Genomic DNA, 14,437 nt, shown 5'->3' with positions numbered 1-14,437 from the left:
TATGCAGCATCAGCCAAAAAAATAAAAAACCTCCCATTTCACCCCTCCATTCATTCCAAATGCCTGTCCATCTCAGCCTTAAATTTATTTAGGCTATCAACTTCTACAACAAAAGATGGAAGTCTGTTCCACCTATCACCTACCTGATGGCTAAAGGCAAATTTCCGCACATCTATTCTACAACTTTCTTTCCTCAATTTTAAACTGTGCCCCTTCAGATTCTTAATCTGAGCAGTATGAAGATTCCCATTAGCATTCAGCTTGCTGAACCCATTCAAGGCCTTATACACCTCAATCAGATCACCTCGCTGGTGGCGCCTCCACAGCCAGGTGGGAAGGAGCAGCAGTGCGTAGCACACGCTTCTTGATTAGACCGGGGCTCGAGCCCATCACCACCAAATACGGAGGATGCGGAAAGGTCAGGGAATGACCACCACATATCCCGGAGCAATATGGCCTTAGTTGCTAATGCTCCTAAAAACCAAATAACAAACAAACAAACACCTCGCAGGTGCCTACTCTCCAGGCATTGCAATTTGCAGAAATTAAGACTTTCTTGGTAATAGCACTCCTTTGTTCCCCTCACCTATCTTGTTGCCCTTCTTTGTACTTGTTCTAGCAACTCTACATCCTTCCTAAAATGAGGCCTCCAGACCTGTACACAGTACTCTAGGTGTGGCCTGACCATTACCTTGTATAACGGGATAATCACCTCCCTGTCCCTGCTAGCAAAATTCCCATATATCATTGACAAGACTCCATGATCTGCCCTGGCAGCCTGTCTGCACTGCTCAGCAAACTTCATATTTGACTGCACAATTACCCCCAGGTCATTTTCACTTTCCACTTCTCTGAGTGTAGTACCACACAGTTAGAATGTTTCTCTTCAGTTATTGCTACTCATATGCAGTACTTTGCATTTATCAATGTTAATCTTCAGTTGCCACTTCTCAGCCCATTTGCCCAATTATCTAGATCCAGTTGGAGTAGCATACTGTCATTAACAACCCTGCCAACCTTTGTATCATCTGGAAACTTGGACATTAAACCTGATATACCTTCATCAATATCATTGATAAATATACAAAACAACAATGGGCTCAACACCGAACTTTGGGGAACATCACTAATAACATTTGTCCACAAAGAGCAGTGTCCATTGATTACCACTCTCTGTCATCTCCCACTCAACCATCCCTTTATCCATTGTAGCAACTTAACCTTAATGCAATACCTCTCCAATTTGTACAGCAGTCTTCCATGTGCAACAGTATCAAAAGCTTTCCTGAAATCCAAGTATATGATATAAAAATTATTTTTGGCATTCAGTTCCTTTGTGACCACATCATAGAATCCAATCAAATTGGTCAGACAAGACCTCCCTTTAAGAAACCCATGCTGTTTCTTAACTATTACTGCAGTCTTGTGTAGATGATCCTGCAATGCTTCTTTAACCAGTGATTCCATTATTTTCCCCGGAACGCAAGTTAAACTAACAGATCTATAATTACCTGTGTCACCTTTTGATCCCCCTTTGTGAATTGGTGATACATTTGCACACCTCCAGTCCATGGGAACCTCCCCTGAGTCCAAGGAAGCTCTCATGATTATGGTTAAGGGCTTGCTTACTTCCTTTTCTGCCTCCTTTAATATAACTGGATAGATCCCATCCACCCCAGGTGCTTTTTTATGTTTAACTTCAACAATATCTCCTCCACTTTGGTCTCAGTTATTACAAAATCACTTAGCTCCCTGTTAGAGTTTGATAAACTTCTGGCATGCCCCTCATTGAATAACTCCTCATGTGTGAATGTTGATGCAAAATACTCATTCAGTTTATAAGCTACTTGAGCATGATCATCGATAGTCAACCCATATATGTTAAGTTGTCCAATCTGATCCATCCCTTTCCTTCTAGAGTTTACATAAGTAAAGAAGTCTTTGCTGTTTTGCTTTGCATCCTTTGCCGAAGATTTCTCGTAATCTGCCCTCGCCTGCCTAACCTCCTTTATGACTTAATTACAGACTAGTTTATATTTGTCATAGGCTTCTGTGTCACCCGATACTTTATTTGCATACCATACATTTTTCTTCTCTGCCACGAGACTCATTAATTTCTCTGACATCCATTTAAGTCCAAACCTTGAACAGTGTTTCTTAGTTGGAATCAAAAGCCTACTAACTTCCAAAATTAAGTCTCTTAAAGCTTCCCATTTAGAATTCAACATTGGTAACATCATCAGTTGATCACACTGTACAGAATTTAAAAACTGTCTGAAACCCCTATAGTCACCTTTAGCCTTGATAGCAGTTACATCTTTAAGTAATTCCCACATCAGTACATTGTGATCACTGTCAACCAGTGGTTCCTTTATCTGCAAATTCTTAATGCATGAATAATCACTGCTGATAATCAGATCAAACGTATTACTCCCTCTGGCTGCCTCTCGAAGATGTTGTGTAGAAAACAGTCACCCAATAAATCCACAAAAATCTTGCTAGTGTGTGAGTGACCATCCACAAGTTGCAGTAAATATCTGGAAAGTTAAAATCTCCCATTATAAGACACTCTGATTTACTAGCCCACTCTATTTCTCTGCAAAATTGCTCATTATACTCATCAGATTCATTAGGCCTATAGCACACACCTACTCTCATTTTTCCTTTTCCAGTGCTTATGTCACAATAAACAGACTCAACATTGCATTGTCCACCAACATTAGTTGGATGCACTTCCTTAGATTTTATGTGTTTCTTAACTAACAGCATAAACCCCTCCTCCCTTCCTAAGACAGGAAGTCTTGTCTGTGCTTTCTGTACACATCGAACTCCCCAATTCCAATTCTGCAATGCTTATATCTGTGTGACACCACATCTCTGATATCCCAACAGTATCTGCCTTTGATGTCTTGACTAGCACTTCAAGCTCATAAAATTTATTAATTATACTCTTAGTATTGGTGTAAATGCAAGTATACATGCACCTGTTTCTACTCTTAATTACCCTAACACAGCCCATGTATTTATTTCCACTATGACTCCCAGCAGTCCTGGAAATCTCCATTGTCTTGCTTTCCAGGTTGCTGCTCATTCTAATAGAAGCAGTGCAAGAATCACTTTTGTTTCTGCCTGTGGTCACTGTTAACCATTTAGTCTGTATATCCCTCCAAGCTAGCAGTTTTCCTACTCACCTAACACTGCCTTGATAGCATCAGCAAATATTCTTGCACTGTTGTACACGAGAATGTTGTACAACATTCTTGTACACCTTTCTTCTATTTATGTGTATCCCATCCCTGTAGAAGCAGGCCTCCTGTCAACAAGCACAGACCAGGCTGAAAAAAATTGTACCCCTTGAGCCTTGCACAGTCTCACCAGGGCCGAATTGATCGACAAGGTTCTTATCATATACTCTCTCCTATCGTCTGGGCGGAATTGCAGACACTTTCACATTCAACCCTAACTTGCAACGTTTTTTCAACATTGACCTGTACTTGAGTAAATCTGTAGATCTCTTACTCTTAATGTCATTAGTTCCAACATGTACAACAATATCACCTTTTGTGCCCTTAAAAGATGGCTGCTCTACAACATCATCAACTTTTGCTCCTGGCAGACATACCCTGGTCCTGTTCCGTCTATCCTTCTTGCCTAGTATAATTCCCGTCACCCTGACAATAGCGTCACCAACAATAACCAGTTCTTTTGGGACTAGATCATTCTTCCTTGGAGATTGCCTCTGTGTTGCCTGATGCACAGGAGTGACCTGTGCCATTTAGCTTGGCAGCTGAGAGCTTGATGCGCTCCTCATATTAGTTTCTTCGAGGGCATTTACCCTACACCTTACACCGAATTGAACATGTCAGTTTAACATTAACCTTAAAATAACAGTATTGCGACAACTGTAATTCTCTAATTTTTAAAATGTTTTTTTTTTTTTTCTTCATTTTCTTGAACATACAGGGTGGCAATAATTTAAGGATCCCTATTCAGAGCTCTCTGTAGCTCTAAGTAATAAGTGGAATGCCACCAAAATTATTATAACGAAACAGGCCTACGCGCTCTGGATTCATTAGGAAATTTATTATAGTTACATAGTTACTATAATAGTTACTATAGTAAATATTTATTATAGTTACTATAATAAATTTCCTAAAATTATTATGTAAACTATTCAAGGCACAGGGAGAAGGATCCCGTGAAAAAAAATTACAGTAAAACCCTGCTATTCGCGGTATCTGTATTCGCGGTCGCTGATTTAATATAAAATGAAACCTAAAAAAAATGTGAATTTTAAAGCACCATGAACATTTTCCGCCATAAAAAGCATGGGCGTGGCTAAAATACTAGTGATAGTATTGTGTATGTCAGCTGACATTATAATGTAACCCTGACTGATACTGCTTCTAACAGTGGAAATACTATTGTAAGTGTAAATTTAAATGAATACAGCCAAATAAATAACAGCGTGAGTCTAGACGCCCCAAGTGAAATTTCAAACTCGGCTGCGAAACCTTGCCTAGGAACCAAAGAAAAAGCTGAGTACCAACAACCAGATAATACTACATTCCTTCGCCTAGACAACCAAAAACTAGAACTCATCGCGAACGAAATAAGGCATCTAATAATCAACACTCTAGACAGTCAACTAATGTCTCTAGTCAAAGCCAAATTATTAAAACTCTCTGAAGATCACGACAACCAGGGTACGATGACGAATACCCCCGGGTCAATTCACACACATATCAACCAAGAGTGAGGTCACGTAATGGTCATGATACTAAAGGCACCCAAAACCGTCAACACATGACGAGTTGTGTTCAACCACTTCCAGAAGCTAGTGTTATCAACGGTATAATCCCTTCGCTAGAAATTGAAACTCAGAATTGGCAGCATTCTGATCCAGCAGTACCTCATGAGGATAAACTTAGCACAAGCAATTCATGTCATAGAACGGAGAAGTTAAGTCTCACACTTGCATCGAGTTGACTGCTGTGTGAATAATATAATTTTTCCCACATTAAATAACCCTAATGCGGTAGATCCTAAGGCCAGATATCTCTACACAAACCAACCAACTGAGTTTCAGAGAGACCACTTAACTCATATGGGAAAATGCAGCGACAGATCCACAACAAATAATCCAGTGGCAAATTGCCTTAATGAAGAAGTTACTGAGTGGCCAAATCAAGAAGCTAATACTTCATATACCAGTTTTCCGGATTCCCCGCCAATCCAGAATGCTATACACTGTCTCAGTAGCCTTATGCTGAATAGACTGAGTAACAAATCATATGGGAATAGAAATTAAATTTTCTTCAAAAGAAAAGCTCTTCAAAGACCTCCCGTCCCCTCCTACTCATATAGTCGTAGCAGGTACAGCCAAAACAACTCCATCTTGGCAGCTGGTACACAATACCCTACCAATAACAATTGCGGTAGATTGTCAGGTGCATCATTCTCCTCTTGAATAAAACCCATGATAACAATACCCATCCAATAATCTAAAGCAATCTTTGTTTCCCGAGTCGACCCTCAGACTACTCCAGACCAAATCATGTCTGAATGCCTACGACTCGTGAATATAACTCATTCATTATTCAATAACTGCAAGATCAACAATAACTAACCTCCTCACAGTTCAAGCCGCGATATAACTGTAATAGTCACCCTACTGAAGAGGGCAGCGACATATGCATCCTTCAAAATTGAGTGTGATGAAAAAGATATTAATAATGTTGCCACCACTTCCTTCTGGCCAGTGGGAGCTCTCATCAGACCTTTTTATCACAACGGCCAGCCGAGATTAAAAATACCTTGCTATGTATATCCCAGTAAGTCAACTACAAACTCACAAGTATGATGCCAAAGGAAGGAAACCAGACCATCGCAGAATATATGTACCCCGTCAGTTACACAGGATATTGAACCTCTACCGGATCGCTATTCAGATGTCAATCGAATTTCTACAATAGTCACTACCCGACATATGATACAAAGTAAGACTATACCCCGTAGAAGACCTACTAGGACACAGATAAAACCATTATCCACAGGGAAGATTTTTTATCAGAATGTTAGGAGCATACGAAACAAGTTGGACACATTGGAACAAAACTCTTGTCACGGTCTGCTGATGTTATCTGTCTTACCGAGACCTGGCTCCAGCCACATCAAGAGTCTCTAGTCGCTGCTGACGCTGCCGGATACAATGCCTACTTCAAATCCAGATCTGTAGCAAGGGGTGGAGGAGTAGCCCTGTTTGTACGTGACATAGCACTTCAAATAATCTCGGTCGCCCACTCAGATTCATAGTTTTATGAGGCATTACTTGTCACTTTAAAAATCCACTCAGCACTCTTAGATATAGCAGTCGTTTACATTCCGCCTGTCCCTAGTCTAGAAATGATAAATAATGTAGTAGACTGGCTTCTCAACAAATTACATGTGTCAGCCACCCATATAGTATGGAGATTTCAACCTTCCACCACAGCTCAATGACCTACTGGACACCATGTTAAATAAACTACAGCCATGCTCCATCTCTCTTATCAATGACCAACCTACAAGAGGTGAAAATAGACTTGACCTAATTCTGTCTTCTGGTAAATCTATAATTGATGTACCCCCCCCCCCCCCCCCGAAATGTTCTTTCCATCCGATCATAGCCCAATTGCAATGCTCATAATGCTACTGTGACTTCAATGTCAAGGAAAAAATTAAGAGCCAGCTTGTCACTTCGCCAGCCTTCCTGGACCCAAATAAATGCTTATTTGCTGCCAGCTGTATCCTGTGGGAATGTCTACTCAAATGTGATGCCTTATTTGCAACAACTCTCTTAACCAGTTGGATCAACTCTATTACAGAATTTGTAGCTTCCAAAGTAGTAAGGATGTCATCAAAATCTAAAACCTGGTGGAACTCTAGCCTTGCATTGTTTAAACTAAAGCAAACTCTGCACAGAAAATGGAAACTGTCTAATGACACACAAAACAGAATTAACTACTCGAGGGCCAGAGCAATATTTAATAGGGAAAAATCTAGAGCAATCAACCGCTACATGAAAGACACACTTGACAGGGGAAAGCTACCTCGTTGCACACATAAAAGTGACACAAATCAGGGGCTTGACAAAGAAGCGTGGATGGACCACATCAGCAGATTCTCCAGCATATGTCATGAGCCTCAAGTCAGGGAGTTTGAGTGGAATCAATTAGTTGACAATGAGATGGAGTCTGTTCGTATCACTAAAGAAGCACTAATACAGAGTATTAACTCCCCCAGGCCAACTAACACAGCTGGAGTTGATGGAGTCCCCCACTTCATGGTAAAGTGTCTCAGCCCTTACCTAATTGAACCACTCCAAGCAATTTATAGCTCTATCCTTGCTTGCCGAGTTTTCCCTGAGAACTGGAATAAGTACGCTGTAATTGCAATGCTGAAAATTACAAAGCCTAACCTTGTGGAGCACTATAGGCCAATATCTACTGCATCTACCCTATTAAAAGTACTGGAGAAAGCTCTGTTGCCAAAGTTGTTGAATCAGATACTGGCTGGGCAGCCTCAACAAATTCATTATTCAATAACTGCAAGATCAACAATAACTAACCTCCTCACAGTTCAAGCTACGATACTAAATGCTTTCCAAGCCAGAAAGGAAATTGCAATAATTTATGCCGATATAAAAGCAGCCTTCGATATTCTGGATGTATGTGCCTTACTTCATCTGCTCCAACACGCCTTCCAAATAAAAGGAAATTTGCTGAAGTTCCTACAGGCCCTACTTACATGTCGGTCCATTTATTACCGCACAGATAGCCAGATCCTTTAACGCCAACTCCATGCAGGAGTTCCACAGGGTGGAGTTTTATCTGGACTCCTCTTTACTGCCATGATGATCCCGTTCTGCAACGGTAGGGATGATGTATGCACTTATGCAGACGATATTAAGATCCTAACACCCATCCAACCGTCCATGAACAATAGGGCATTGTGTGAGCAGATTAACTATAAGCTTCTGAACTTATTCGTTTACTTAGACAAATTTGGCTTGGCCCTAAATCCGCAGAAGACTGTAATCATGGTGTACTCACTCAAAAATTCACCTACGCTCGTACACCTGAAACGTAACGGCAAACCTATCCCAGTTGTTGAGACGCATAGAGATCTTGGAGTAACATTTGATACGAAACTTACGTTCAAGTCTCATATTGACCTGATTGTAAAGAAAATGAACTACTTACGTTGGGCAACAAAACAGCACCTCTTGCACGTGAAGCAGACTGCAACAACTGCACAATATTTAAGAACCACAGTGTATTCGGCCATTTTCTATGGCGCCAAGTTGTGGGCGTCAGCCACTCCTACCCACATTAGGAGAATATATGTGAGTGAATTCTGGCTGCTGAAGTGGGCAAACCATAAGCACCATCTTCCTCAACAGTTAACGACCACGCAGCTCTCTGAACAGCTTAAACTGCAGCATTTACCAGACATCATTGCCTGGAAACTATTAATAACTACAATCAAAATGATGACTGGCACGATATCATCACCATGCTTCTGGCAGCTTTGTGAGTGGCACATCCCACCATCTGCATTAAGAGGCATAAAATCCTTGAGAATGAAGACCAACAGACTGAAGATGGCTGACAGGTTTATACCCGCCGGTGCGTTAGAATCAATTCAGTGCCTAACATATATCAGAATTGACCTACTAAGGCTCATAGAAGATCTGAAATATAGGAAACAAACCGCAGTGTGGTTCGATGAGGCTACTGTTGCCTAGTAGTTGTGTGAATTTCTGTCAAGAACTGTGTGTACACAATTGAATAATGTATATCTCGCACAAGTTGATCAGTGGATGTGATGTTAAGATGAACTTTTGTATTACAATTGCCAGGACTCTAGACAGAAATGTAGTGAAGAGTAAAGTAGTTTAAATATCATTTTTTCCTGTATATTTAACCTTTCTTGTATATTTTACACATTCTTTTATTCACATTTTATGGTAATCCCCTGGCATTTTCTGCCGTGAAGGGAATTTGTCACTTACCAATGTACACCTATATTTTAAATTTGGTAGGACAAATAAAGATTTATTTATTTAATTTATCTTTCCCGGTCAAAACAGCGCTCAGTGGGTGGGTGGGTGGGGGGAGAGGAGGTGACAAAATCGCAAGCGTGGATGTTTCTCGCTAATCCTTGTTCAGTATGTGTTATGCGCTTGCCATGGAAGGTTTCGTTGTTTGCTTTTAATTTATATGTTTATAAATTGAATAAATTTATCAATTTATAAATTAATATGCTTACAAAAGTGATAAATCTACCGTTTTGCAGTGTAAAACAGACTTTTTTGAGTGTGTTAACGGAAGAAAGTGACTTTATTGTGGACAAGTTCTTTCTAACCCGTACAAAAATATGGCTATGAATAACAAGGGAAATGTGAAAAGATCAAAGAAGGTGATGACATTAGCGAATAAAATTGAGTTATTAGAAAAAATTTCTAATGATGACAGTGTCTCCTCAGTGGCAAAACATTATAAAATCAATGAGTCAACGGTACGATCAATCAAAAAATCGGAAGAAAAAATCCACCGTAGTGTCTGTGAAAACGCGCTAATTGCTTCAAAGTAACTCATGATGTTAAATTAGAAAAAATGGAAAAAGCTTTAAATCTGTGGATAGAAGACAAAACTCAAAATAAAATTCCGTTAAGTTCACTCATCATTCATGAAAAGGCAAAACTCCTTTATCAACACTTTAGCGAAACTGGTGATAGCACTGGCGGGATAAGTTTTTAGCTATGGATGGCAAAGGCGCTGGTTTGAAAGATTTGTTTGAAATTTCTAATAAATATTACATTTAATATTAAATTGTTTCTTATTTTCATTTCGATGCCATATGCTTGCATTTCACTATGTACTGTCTATGTACATAGTCATATTTTGAAGGTACATATAATACATAAATAGACAAAATTTTAGACTAGTTTTTCTTATATATTTCATACTTTGGAATGGAACCCCTTTATTACTATGGGAGCCATAACCCAGTTTTCGGTATTCGCGGCATTTCTCAGGAACGTAACTCCCACGAATAGCGGGGGTTTACTGTAGTTCCATAATCTACCGATAGAGGATAATATGGCACTGTACAAGAGGAAAGACATGACAAAGTACCAACAAATAAATAATTAAAACAAACCTTAATAAACATACAAATTTCTCTTTGTGCTCTTCGCAAAAAAAAAAAAAAAAAAAAAAAAAAACAGAAAGAAACAACTAAACTGACAGAGGAAATGGTTTCAAAGTTTACTCCCGATTGTTGATGATGTCACTGATGGCGGAGTTGGTTTTCAATGTGATTACCATTGTTCTGGACCAGAAATTGCATTTGATGCACAGTGTGCTCCACTGTGGAATACAACATCTCTGGAGTAATGTTCCACACCTGTTGCATTACGTTGTCCTTTAAGACAGCCAGGTTAGGGACACTTCCTCAATAAATATTGGCCTTGAGATGACTCCACAGCCAAAAATTACAAGGTGTAAGGTCAGGTGAATGTGGTGGCTGTGCAAATGACTAATGACACTTTCTGCAGTAAAGTGATGCCAAAGAAGCTGCTGTACTGGTCATCCGATATGAAGAGGAGCTTCATCTTGCATAAAAATCCTCATCTAGGCATCCTCTTCGCTACAGTTGAGGAATAATGTTAACAGTCAACTTACAGAATACGCTTGCAATGTTCGCATTGTGCCTTTATAGATCTCTGCTGCTGGGAAAATTAAATTAACTCAGATTTATGTAAATTTTCTGCTCTCTTAGGTGTCTTATTTTTTAGTTTAGATTTAAAACTTTAGTGCAATTCAGTTTCTTTCTGTTTTTTTGCGAAAAGCACAAATAAAAATTTGTTATTTCATTGAGGTTTGTCTTAGTTATTTATTTGTTGGTACTTTGTCAATTATCCCCTATCAGCAGATTTTGGAACAAATTTTTTTTTTTTCCTTCACGGGATCCTTCTGCCCATGCCTTGAATAGTTCATTTACTAATTTTGGTGGCATTTTGCTTATATCTTAGAGCTACATAGAGCTCTGAATAGGGATACTTAAATTATGGCCACCCTGTATATTGTATATATGTTTTATTGCATAATTTGTGCATTTAATATATTTTTTTCTGCTACATTTAAATATTGCCATATGGAGAAATGGTTTCTTAAAACAATTTATGTTTTTATGGCCCTAATTAAGAGTGCTAAGTGAGGGACATCTGTATTCATGTAGTGATATCTTGCTGCTTTTGGTCTTATAATGTAGTGCGCGCGCACACACACACACACTGTATTGCCAAAAGTAACCAGGTATCTGCTTCTTCAGTATTAGTATGGCCAAATGATGCAAAGAAGTGGTTTATCTCCATTGGCAAAGTAAAAAAAAAGTAAGTAAAACGATATTGATACTGTTCCCATTCCTGCCTGGTAACCTTCTAATTATACTTTGAACTTAGCTAGATTCGCTGCCTCTGCCAAATTATTCAAGGCAAATTATTCCACTGTTCAGAAACTTACTGCCCATAGGTGAACTTCATGAAGTTCACTGTTCTGTTATTCCTTCAGATTTTATATTTATCCCTTCTGGTTCTAGTCTTACTTATGAGGAGAAAAGAGCTTCATCATTCATTTTACTCAACCACCTTATTATACGACCAAATCAGATCTCTCTCCCCCCTCCCCTTAGATGGATAATTGTCAGAAATACTGCATTCAACACACCTTCTGAGCTGTTCTTCATATGTTCATCATTTGCACTCATCACTAATTTCATTTCCCCTTACTCTGAACTATTTCGTCCCTGTACACACCCACCCACCCACCCACCCACCCACCCACACACACACACACGAACGAGGAGTTATCAAAAAGTTTGTACCTTTACCGAGAAAGGTGAAACTTCACAGGAACTTTAATCCTCCATTTCTCCCATCTATGGATCAGTTGTTTAATGCCTTGATCATAGATATCCACACTTTTTGCCTGAAACCACAATTTCATTTCATTGATGACTTCCAGAGGCGAATCAAAGTGCCATCCATGCAATGGTTTCTTTGTTTCTTGAAACAAGAAGTCGTCGGAGGTACTAGGTCAGGAGAATGGGGGGCTGCTGCAGTAGCACAAATCCAACAGTTGGCAAGAACATTGCATTGGACATTTCTTCTCCAAAGGCATCAGCAATCTTGGAACCCATCGTGCGGAGACCTTAGACATGTGCAGATGGTCATGTAAAATGCTGTGGGCAGACCCATAACTAATTCCCACTACATTTGCGATGAAAGAATTGTTACATGTCTGTCATTCAGCACCACCTGCTCAAACCTTGCATCTGTCTCACTGTCTGTGGATGTTGATGGCCTTCTTTCTCTTGGCTCCCCAAAGACACTTGTACGACTGCACTGGAACTCCTGTTTCTACCTTTTTATAGTATCATAGGATGGAAAATTCTGCCCATACATAGCTTTCATTTCTTCGTCAATTTCCTGAGCTTTCTTGCCCTGCAAATGCAGAACTTGATCACTGTTCGATACTCCAATTTGTCAATTCCTCAGATTATGGGCTACCCCACTGGTGTGTGATTACCTGCGGGAATGAAATTTCACACGTTAGTTATTGAATATGTAGACAACTTATATTAAAACTGCATCTTCCTACTGATGTTTTATGTAGGTCGGGATAAGAACTTTTTGATTACCCCCCCCCCTTCCCGTGTATATATATAGTCGATTCCGGTTATTTGGGACACATTGGGACCACTGCATTTTGGCCCGATTAAGCGGCTGCCTCAATTATCCGAGGTTTCATGTAAATAGTTAAAAATACAATGAACCCCGCTTTACAATTGGTTCACTGTACAATCAAATCACATTACTATGGACTCACCATAGTAAAGTACCGTTCACTATAAGATGTGTAGTAAGCGCCGGTCATTGTGATCACGTTTGTGAATTAAATTTTAATTCTATTAAACAGCGATTCTAATTAGCAAAAATAGGAGGAATATTATCCACAGGCTATAAAAGTAAAGATATAGTAAGCACAAATTTCAACCTTTATTACCTTACCAATTAAAAAATTAAATGATACGTGAAAATCAGAAGAATATACGTGATAATCGGAATAATTAATACGTACTGTAATATGTACATACTAACTAGTTGACATTTCTGTTCGCTGACATTTGTGGGTGGGGGTTAAAATTTAAAACAGCAAAAAAAATAAGCAATCAATAACAAAGAACATGGCACACACAAATTGCAAGTAACACGATATGCGCAAGTGAGAACGGAGTGACAAGTTACGAAGCTTTAAAAATAGGAATGAAGAGAAGATTCCATGTTAGTGTAAACATTTCATATAATAACTCACAGAATTACAGCTGTCGGTATTATCACAAATTCAATAAGATCGAGTTTACTGTCCATTTATGATAAATTGCACTAACAGAAGAGCCCAATAAACAGGTAACTGCTAATTGTTTTTATTGTTTTATGGTTGTGACCTCCAGAAATTAGACCGAACCATGTGGTAATGTCGCAAACAATCTTAGGGTAATCTCCAGTGCTGCAGTCTCCTGCCCCGATTAAACGGCATGTTGTCCCAAGTAAGCGGAGTAATCCCTGGCTATTTTCTCGATTGGGTTCTGTTAAACGGCTGCCCTGATTAACTGGTGGACCAAATAACCGGAATCCACTGTATATATATATATATATATGTATATAAATTGACTTATTATAATATTAAGAAAATTAAATTTGTATGTATATATATAACAATTTTTTAGTTAATTATAATACCAACTAGATAAATTGGAGAATTTAGCATAAAAGTATTAGGGGTGAAAACTATACTCAGTTCAAAGGGCTGAGTATTTAGGTAACCTAAGTTGGACTTCTTTGTTGTGTACCCTCTAAATAAACACATGGAATATAATAAAATAAAATACAATAAAAATAGAATGAAATAGTAAAATTAAAATGATAATATAGCTAATTATAGATATATGGATATGTTGAATGGAATGTTAACTCAATATATCCCTAAATAATTAGCTGAGGCTATCTGTTTCTGTTTGCCATTTGCCAGTTTTTCTGTGTTCAAATATACTGAGAATTTACTGTGAATATATAATCAAATTGTCTTAATTACTTTAATCTATACCTTAAATTTAGCAGAAAAGTGGCAGAATAACCGCTAGCCCAACAGATAGTAATGGAAGTGAATAATATATGTGAGTACCAACTATTTATTTATGTAGTGAAAAGGAAGGCTTGTGCCTAAAATTAAGGCGAATATGAATAGGGATAGTAATAGACCTTATTCTCCCTCGAATTGCTCTAATAAATTTTGAGGTATAAAAAATTAGAGTTAGAAAGCAGAAAGCA

General features: G+C 38.7%; 1 protein-coding gene across 1 annotated transcript in view; it reads left to right on the top strand.

The window, feature by feature from the left end:
* LOC150080650 (insulin-like peptide receptor) overlaps positions 1–14,437 on the top strand; it is a 514,932-nt gene that overhangs the window by 305,447 nt on the left and 195,048 nt on the right.

Source organism: Mastigoproctus giganteus, chromosome 9 (genome assembly GCF_048544385.1).
Source record: "Mastigoproctus giganteus isolate SK-2022 chromosome 9, ASM4854438v1, whole genome shotgun sequence".
Classification (NCBI taxonomy): Eukaryota; Metazoa; Arthropoda; class Arachnida; order Uropygi; family Thelyphonidae; genus Mastigoproctus; species Mastigoproctus giganteus.
The sequence above is the reverse complement of the archived record's forward strand: the minus strand, read 5'-3'. Positions and strand labels throughout refer to the sequence as shown.